Source organism: Triturus cristatus, chromosome 5_2 (genome assembly GCF_964204655.1).
Source record: "Triturus cristatus chromosome 5_2, aTriCri1.1, whole genome shotgun sequence".
In the NCBI taxonomy this organism is placed as follows: Eukaryota; Metazoa; Chordata; class Amphibia; order Caudata; family Salamandridae; genus Triturus; species Triturus cristatus.
The window spans coordinates 371,678,070-371,686,549 of record NC_140588.1 but is presented as its reverse complement, the minus strand read 5'-3'; positions in this window follow the sequence as shown (position 1 = coordinate 371,686,549).

Sequence of the window (8,480 nt, the reverse complement as noted above, 5' to 3'; positions counted from 1 at the left end):
CCTGCTGCAACATTGATAGATGTGCCCCTGGTGCACCTTCCACGTTAATCATGGTAGTCTGAAGCGCTCTCCATTTTTGTGTTCTTCTGGTAATTAGGAATGACACAGCCTTATTGCAGTAAGCTCTCCTTGGCTCTTCAGGATCAAAACTCGCCATGGGGTGTTCCTCCAACGTCAAGCACACAGGCTCTGCCAATGACTTTTCTCATTCAAAGATAGGGAAAACCTAAAAATGCAAGCTTACCAGAGTCCCTCTCCTAAAACTATCTTCCTATAGCTGTGATGGGTTCTGAAAATATTTCTTTAAAATGCCACTATCTGCAGTTTCACAAGGCTTTTTTCCCAATCTGCGCACATGAAAAAGGAAAAATAGCACATTATTTTCCCATCAGCATATTCACAACAGAAATCTGTGCACGCATAAAAAGTGGTGTACTTTCACGTTTGGCCCCTTGCAAGGTTTCTCAATGTGGGGTGGATGGGTGGGGGAGTCAGAGCAAGGGTATCTGTTGTATTATCTTACATACAATATTCCATTTTACTTGGTAGACAAAATGAGGAGCTCAGAAGGCAGCACAAAACACTTAGGGCCAGGTTTACTAAGGGTTTGCGCCTGTACAAAGTGACACAAAGTCTTACAACTGTATTAACTTTCCAGCACAAAAGGTATTTTGCGCAGCAAAGGTGCCCTTTTCTCAATGTAGTAGCACTTCGCACTGCTTTGCTACATTTTCCATCAAGGGAGCATTACGTGGATGTAACCTGGGCACATCAGTGCAAGCACCCATAGTTTTGACACAAAGCCCAATCCAATAAGATTAAGAACGACAGAGCAGAGGATGAGAGTACTAAGGCATTTTAATGAGTATGGCATTGTACTGCTCTCTTCCTGCTGTCAAAGTAGCGCAGCAACCAAAGTTGTGCGAAAATAATAAATCTGCCCCTCAGCCTTGAAATTGCCACACTAAAGACTAAGGGACCGATTCCGATCTCGCTCGGAATAGCTCCGAAGCGAGATCGGTGTTTTCCGACTGATTCGTACAAATGTACTAGCGAGCAAGTACGATGCGGGAAATGTGAAATCGCCGACCGAGACGTTTCCGGGTCCGAATCACTCCGTACGTGTCGGCCGTAAGCGAACCGTGCCGTGCAATAGAGGAGATTTCCGACCAAGCCAGCACGATGCACGATTCGGACAGCCGGATCGAGACGGAGTTTCCGACTCGTAAAAGCTCCGGGATGCGGACTTCGGGGGTCTGCGCCGGACCTCCCTTCACCTCTAGCCTTACTAGTCGGTCACAGGGGGGGACCCAAAGGTCCCCCCAACACATGCATGTACGGTGCGGGTGGCACAGACGCGTCCCCACTACAGGGGGCGCCCTTTTGCGCAAATTACCTTTTTCGTCAATGGGAGCCTATGCACACCTCGTACAACTGGCTCCCATTGACTTCAATGGGGCTCTGAGCGACCTGTGTTCGTAAGCGCGTGTTTGTATTGTACTGGGGCGTTCGGAGCCTCTGAGTGCGAGTCGGTCGGAAAGCACTCCGGATCCGACTCGGATGAAGGGCTTTCCCAACAAGATCGTAATAGGCCCCAAAGAAGTGTAAGGAAATAAGCCTTTCCCCTTCTATACACCAGTGATCAGTAACAGCATCTGATGATAAAGCTCCAATTGGCTACATCACTTCTCCTCTTCAGAAGGAGCTAAAACCACACCTATTCAGCATGTACATTTCAAGAACCTGACATCATTTTACTGGTGACTGTTCAACTTGTTCCACAATGAGAAACTGTAAGTCTTCCTATAATGTGCAATGTTCTACACGATCCCTTCCAGAGACACTGGTTTGCAAATGCCCTTCCTTTTAGGCCTCCTCACTGATTCTTAAATACTACCCAGTGACACTAGCCATGTCTGGTTGGAGAAACCTTTTGGATTTAGTGTGAGAGTGGGTCATTCTGTCATCCAATATTATTGTAGCGAGGGATTTCAAAAGCTTTGCAGAACTTGACAGTCTTCAGCCTCCTTCTATAGATTAAACAGCACATCCATATACAGGACACATTCTAGACCTTGACTTTCCTACTAGCTCTCCCACAGTGGTGGCTAGTAGGGATAGGTGTGGCGGGCGAGGGAAGGGTTGAAAACAACAAAATATTTTTTAAAAACCACTTACCTCTACTGCCGTCTCTCCTCCGTTGTCTCTCTGCTTCTCTTCCTGACTCCGATTCCGGAAGCAGGAAGCATACAGGCTCGCCTGAGCCAATCACAACGCTGCTGTCACCATGTCGTGATTGGTCTGAGCACCGTGTTTCAGCGCTCAGACAGGGAGTGGGAGCTTGTGCATGTTCCTCACCCAGCCTGTGCATTACAACCCAACCCGGTGGAGAACATGCAAAGTGCGCGTGACTGTTTGGCCAGCCCAAGATGGCCAGTCAACCCGTCATGCGCACTTATTGTGCAAAAATCCCTCCTCCTCCCTGTGACCCCAGCCCGCCCTGCCCTAACCTAGTCCCTATAGCTACGAAAAATAAAATGATAATAACGTTTTTATAATCATTTTATTTCTCCCTTTTCCACTGCTCTTAGAGCAGTGGTGTGAGGCTCCTCCGCCTTAGCGGAGGAGTCGCCGTGCTCTCCCACTCTGCTGCACACCACCTGGTGTGACGTCACTTCTTAATTCGGTTTGAGTAAGTGTGTCCTGGGACTAAACAGCAACATCAGTCGCCTCTGTTTTCCAGAGAAGTGCCTAATGTCTGGAGGAAGAAGATGCTGACTGCCATCTCTGAGCTATTACAGTGTATTGCTATTGGCAGGTGTTCAGAGCTGCTAAACATCTGGAAAACTGTGAAGTACATTTTGGTCTGAAACGAAATGAGACAAAAGAAAAGGGAAGAGATTCTCTTTCTATTGTATAAGGTGCCTTTATAAGCACAGTTGTAGCTCGGCACTACAGCTAAAATGACATACCAGAATAAAGACACAGATAAACTACAGAAACCCTTCAGCATGGCAATTAAGCCATTTCTATTCAGTGGGAAAGTAGTACGGGTGTAGTATGTAGCTCGTAGTGTATTTCAGAACACACTGGCGCAACTATATTACCAAAGCATGGTGTGGCATACGCGGGTGGGGGTACGCCTGGGGTACGGTGCGAACATACAGGGGTCAGGGGGTACGGTCTGTACATACGGGGGGTGGGGGGTACGGTGCGGACGTACGCGGGAGGGGTGGGAGGCTGGGGGGGCCGTACGACTCGTACCCCGGGCACAAGTGTACTCTGGGTAGGGGTCGTTCAAAGTTCAATCCGTACGGTGCCTTTTCCATGCGCTTGTGTTTTCAGACGGGCGGTACGGATCGTACTTGCGTGCTCGGACTTCAGTTTTACGATTTGTATGTAAAACTGTCCGGGGAGGTCTCGTAGACTTTTCCCGAGGCGATTCGTATGTATTTTTCACGTACGAATCGTACTTCGCCGTGTGTACGGGACTTGTACGATTCGTATGTAATAAAATACGGATACGAGTCGTACGGGTAAAAAAAATCCAGGATCGGAATCGACCTCAGAATGTTAATAAAGTAATTATTATTTTAATTTATTGGTATTTTTAATTACTTAATTGTTAATTTATTAATAAATCATTATTTAACTACTAAAATTATTTAATTTCTAAGTATGTTATTTTTAACCCCTATGCTATCCAACGCTTTCCCTACTGTTGCACTCTTTGGAGGGGGAATAGTAATTTTTACCCCTACGCTATCCAACACTTTCCCTACTGTTGCACTCACTGGAGTGGGAATAGTCATTTTTACCCCTAGGCTATCCAACACTTTCCTTACTGTTGCACTCACTGGGGTGGGAATAGTAATTTTTACCCCTACGCTATCCAACACTTTCCCTACTGTTGCACTCACTGGAGTGGGAATAGTAATTTTTACCCCTACGCTATCCAACACTTTCCCCACTGTTGCACTCACTGGAGTGGGAATAGTAATCTTCACCCCTACACTATCCAACACTTTCCCTACTGTTGCACTCTTTGGAGTGGGAATAGTAATTTTTACCTCTACGCTATCCAAGACTTTCCCTACTGTTGCACTCTCTGGAGTTGGAATAGTAATTTTTACCCCTACTCTAGCCAACACTTTCCCTACTGTTGTGTTAAAGATTGCAGGTATTGCTGTTAGCATGAGCTAAAAGCCATTTTGTTCCTGGCAGCCATTTTAGTTAGCCATGTGCTTTCTCCCTCTTCCAGAGCCTTGCACATGCTCAGAAAGGCCTAGCTGGTAGAATGCACCTGCTCCTAGTATAGAACTGTCAGGCTATTCTTACTGATGTAAGCAGTTTAGTCTCCCCTCCCACTTTGTTGAGCAAGCAAATTTTGTATACCCATATTAGTCAATAAGCATGCTTGCATGTGCCTGGACCTCCCCTTTGTTTTATGCTGACTATGTAACCTATGCATATATAAGGCCCCTGTTCTTTGTACTCCTTAGAATGCCTCCTACAGTGGCCTGAAGGTAGTGTGTGACGCAATCTACCTCATGTGAGGTTAATAAATATGTTTTCTTGATATTACAGCTTCCGTGCCAATCTCTTCTTTGTTGGTTTTAAGGACGAGGTCTATCAGTGAACCCCTTAGAAGGTTTTTATTTCTTCAACTGGCGCCCGAAACGTGGACCTCATCGGAGAAGCGGCTATCCAAGGGAGTGGTCTTGACAGGAGACAGGAATCTACTGAGGGGGACAGGACAGGAATCTAATGAGGAGGTACCCTGCGCACAGAGATTGTTTGTCTTTCCAGCCCAGTATATTTCTGGTCGTTTTGATCTGATCCTCCAAATGTTAGCCGCTCCCGACTGAGACATTCTTTGGCATGAGTATTCTAAAAACGACCGTTAGCTCATTCAGAACTTGGCAGTGAGATGTTGGAGATTTGTGCTTGGTAAGGTCGTCGACATGTGATTTGTTTTGTTTGGCCAAAGACTTTGGAATTTGGAAATATATGTAAATTGCAATTTATGTAGGCAGGTAATGAGGAGACTTTTCTCTGACTTTTGAATAATCTATAACGGCACATATTGTGTTGAGTGCCACTGCTGTATAATATTGTATATGCTACAATATTTTTGGCATGCCTGTTTCAAGCGCACATCGAAGAATGTGCTGCTTTCTTGGAGGTACCAATGTGAATCTTGAATGGAATCAGCCGGCTCCCCTAGAGGGGATACCTAAATAGGTTTAGGTATAAAAACGTATTTCTTCCTTGGTGACTAAGTACCCCAAGGAACTAAATATGTACATAAAAAAGGATCCTGGTCTATGCACTTAGTAACATTCATAAGTGGTGATATGCAAAGCGCTTTTTGAGTGTTCTGCTAGCCAAAACTGGCAAATTTGGTGTATTTTGACTTCTTGAACATGGAACAGTCTTTGGGCTGTTTTTTGGTGCAGTTTTTTTTTGGGACTACTTTTGAGAGCTTTTCTTGTAAATATGACTTACAATTAATATTTACAAGGTTTGGTTTAAGTACAGTCTGTGGGCTGTCTTTTGTTTCTGTCCTAAGGGTTGATTTGTGGGTTAATTGTGTGTTTGAATGTCTATGTGGTTTGTGGTTTGACATCGGTGGTACTTGTGTGAGTAAGTAGCGATTGCACTCTTTGTGTAAGAATGGCTATCCTTAAGCGCACTGTATTGTGTGTTCTGGGTGTATGACCCCCTTCTGAAAATGTCTGGAATGAGCTCAATGTGGTTTTTTGTAATCATTCTGTTATGCAAAATGTCATTGAATGAATTACATTTTTTAACAAAAAATCCAGCAATGAATTATGTAATATATGCTAAATAGCTGCACGCTATCATTAAAATGGAAAGAGTAAGAAACTATACATGTGTGCAAATTGTCACAATGCTAAAGATAAATTAGAATTCACAATCAATAGGAATAAAATAGGCCTCATAGAAAGGAAGAAAAACCAAAATTGTGTGCTTTAAACACCTATGACTCAATATAAAATGTTTACAGCATTTTCCTTATATACATTATATTAGATATTGAAAGGCATTCACGCCATCTGAGTGAATTGGTTGTTGCTGAAATGAACACGACATTACAGAACGATAGATTTGTGCCGGCTTGAAAGGCGTGTAAAGTGACGCCTGCTGGTCAAGAGCATAGCTGCGTCAATAATACATGGCTATTCTTGGTCCCAAGCCACAAGGAAACTGCTGAGTCAACTAGATTTTAAGTTAGTGCAAAACACGGTATAAAGGCCTGCATTACAAACTGTTGATTTTAAAAGTTACAAAAGACAGTTTCATTATTTTGTATAACAGAGAAAAGATTAAAAGTAGGGACTTCCTTTCTTAAAGCTTTTTACATAAGCATATCTGTGGTTCTGATGTTAAATAATAACTGTCCTTTAAAAAGTGGCGCAGACTTTTCATATATCAAGTAAGGCTTCTGTGCTTAGGGTTATAAATGAATGTGTTTAAATATGATAGGAAAGGAATGAGGCTTGCTTTTCATATGTTGAACCATAAAAAGGGTTGGGGATCATTATTAAAAAATAAAAAAAGGACATTTTGATTATATGAAAAAAAAAAGTTTATTAAAAATAAGTCCACTAAATTTGTTTTTTAATCTCTATAATGCCTAATAATCATACTGTGAACTCCTAGCATCAAAGTTGAATTTAAGCAGCGATTTACTGCAATGGGGGGAACTAAAATGGAAAATGTCACTTTACCCAAGCATACAAAACTCATTTTTATAAGGGTGTACCTTATACATTTCTGATCCCCCATTCCTGGGATATCTAGGGGACACTCTGAGGATGACTAATATGCCAAAACATTGTAGGTTATTCATTTGTAAGTGCCCCCAACACCAAAGTCGAAATTGGGCAAAATGTACTGTTTAAAAGCAGTTCTGCCACTCAGAGCAGTTTTCAAACTGATCTCAGGCTTCAGTAATGCACACATGCAAGTATAGAACAAGCAGATGACTGTACTGCTAGAAAAGCACACCACACACTGCACACAAATGAAAATAAGTATAAAAAACCAGCAGAAGTTATTATCCTACCTCTAAATTACTGGCAAACAGGAAGGGAATAGGACTGCTTTTCAGCTGTGAGTCTCCATACGTTGCTTGGAATTGGAAAAGCCGCATGGAAAGCCTTGCACAAAATTGGACAGCTGGTAAGGGTTAAAGGTCGAGTTCTGCATTTAGCAGCCTAGCAGGGCTAAAGGAAAGGTTTGCTTTGACATTTTGACCTCTGAAAATTCTCAAAGACGAGATGGCAGCGCAGGGAGAGAAAGAGAAGTTTTGCGTACTATTTTTGGCAAAAGCAAGTTTTTGTGCAGTCATATGAACATAAGGAAATATAGTGGTATATGTGGGCCCTGATTAGGACATAGCTCTGCCATGTATATGGCACTAATGCTTTTAGCTTCCAAATTACTGTGCAAGGGTTGAGATAAGGAGGCAATGGGATTTAGTTTGCATTCATGCGCCCTCATGTTACACTAGTACAATTGCTAAAGGAATTGGTAGTTGGTTATTAATGTGTTCTAGCTAGCTCAATGTGCTATTTACCTCCTACAAGTTTGTTTGTGCCCAGCTGCCACAAATAGGGGTTGATAGTGTCGACAGAAGTGAAACCTGTTTCAGGTTTTCTACTGTCGAAATGGGGGAAGGAGGTTAGCTCCTCTACAAATTAAGGGTAGGCAAATTTATGTTTTCTCTCTCTTTTTCTCACTCTCTTTTGAGCCTGTCTAAGCCGCCTAGGAAACAGCCATGAGACATTAAATTGGCTATTCAGTAATACTGTTTAAAAATTGTTAGAATTAATAAAATTAATAAAAAAATTACGCCATGTTACTGCCCATCCTGGCTGATGAAATTATGAAAGGATGAGTAGTCTAGATTGCTGTCCCCTTATTTGATCTTTAAGGGGAAACTAGATGTTATTCTCATGCTACATACAGTTTAGCAAAGGCATTGCTAGTCTTATATTAGTTAGTCTGTGTAATTGAGTTGACAGCCCTTATTAGAGCTGGTGAATAGGATTTTGTCCTTTGAAAATGATGTTGCATAGTCCACATCGTGAAAAGTAGAATGCATAAGGTTTATAATGTCAGGGAAGACTCCCATGTGATCCTCAGCAAACATTTTTGAAGGAAAATATTGTTTTATAGGAGTTTGTTTGTTACAACATGTTCTGCTGGAGAAATTTATGTACCCACTACGTTGAGTTTTTTAGTTCTTTATGTAAAAAGAATCCCTGTTAAATTAGCAGTTTTAGATTTTCCCGCTGCGCCTATAATATGAGAACATGGTCCTAAGCGTACAATATAGGTGTCTTTATGAAAGAAACATCATTTTAGAAGTGTCTGCAGTCCTGTACAAGTAATGTAAAGTTCATGAGTAAAAGTGTAGAACGTTTCCTTTCTTCTTGAGGTTCTTCAGA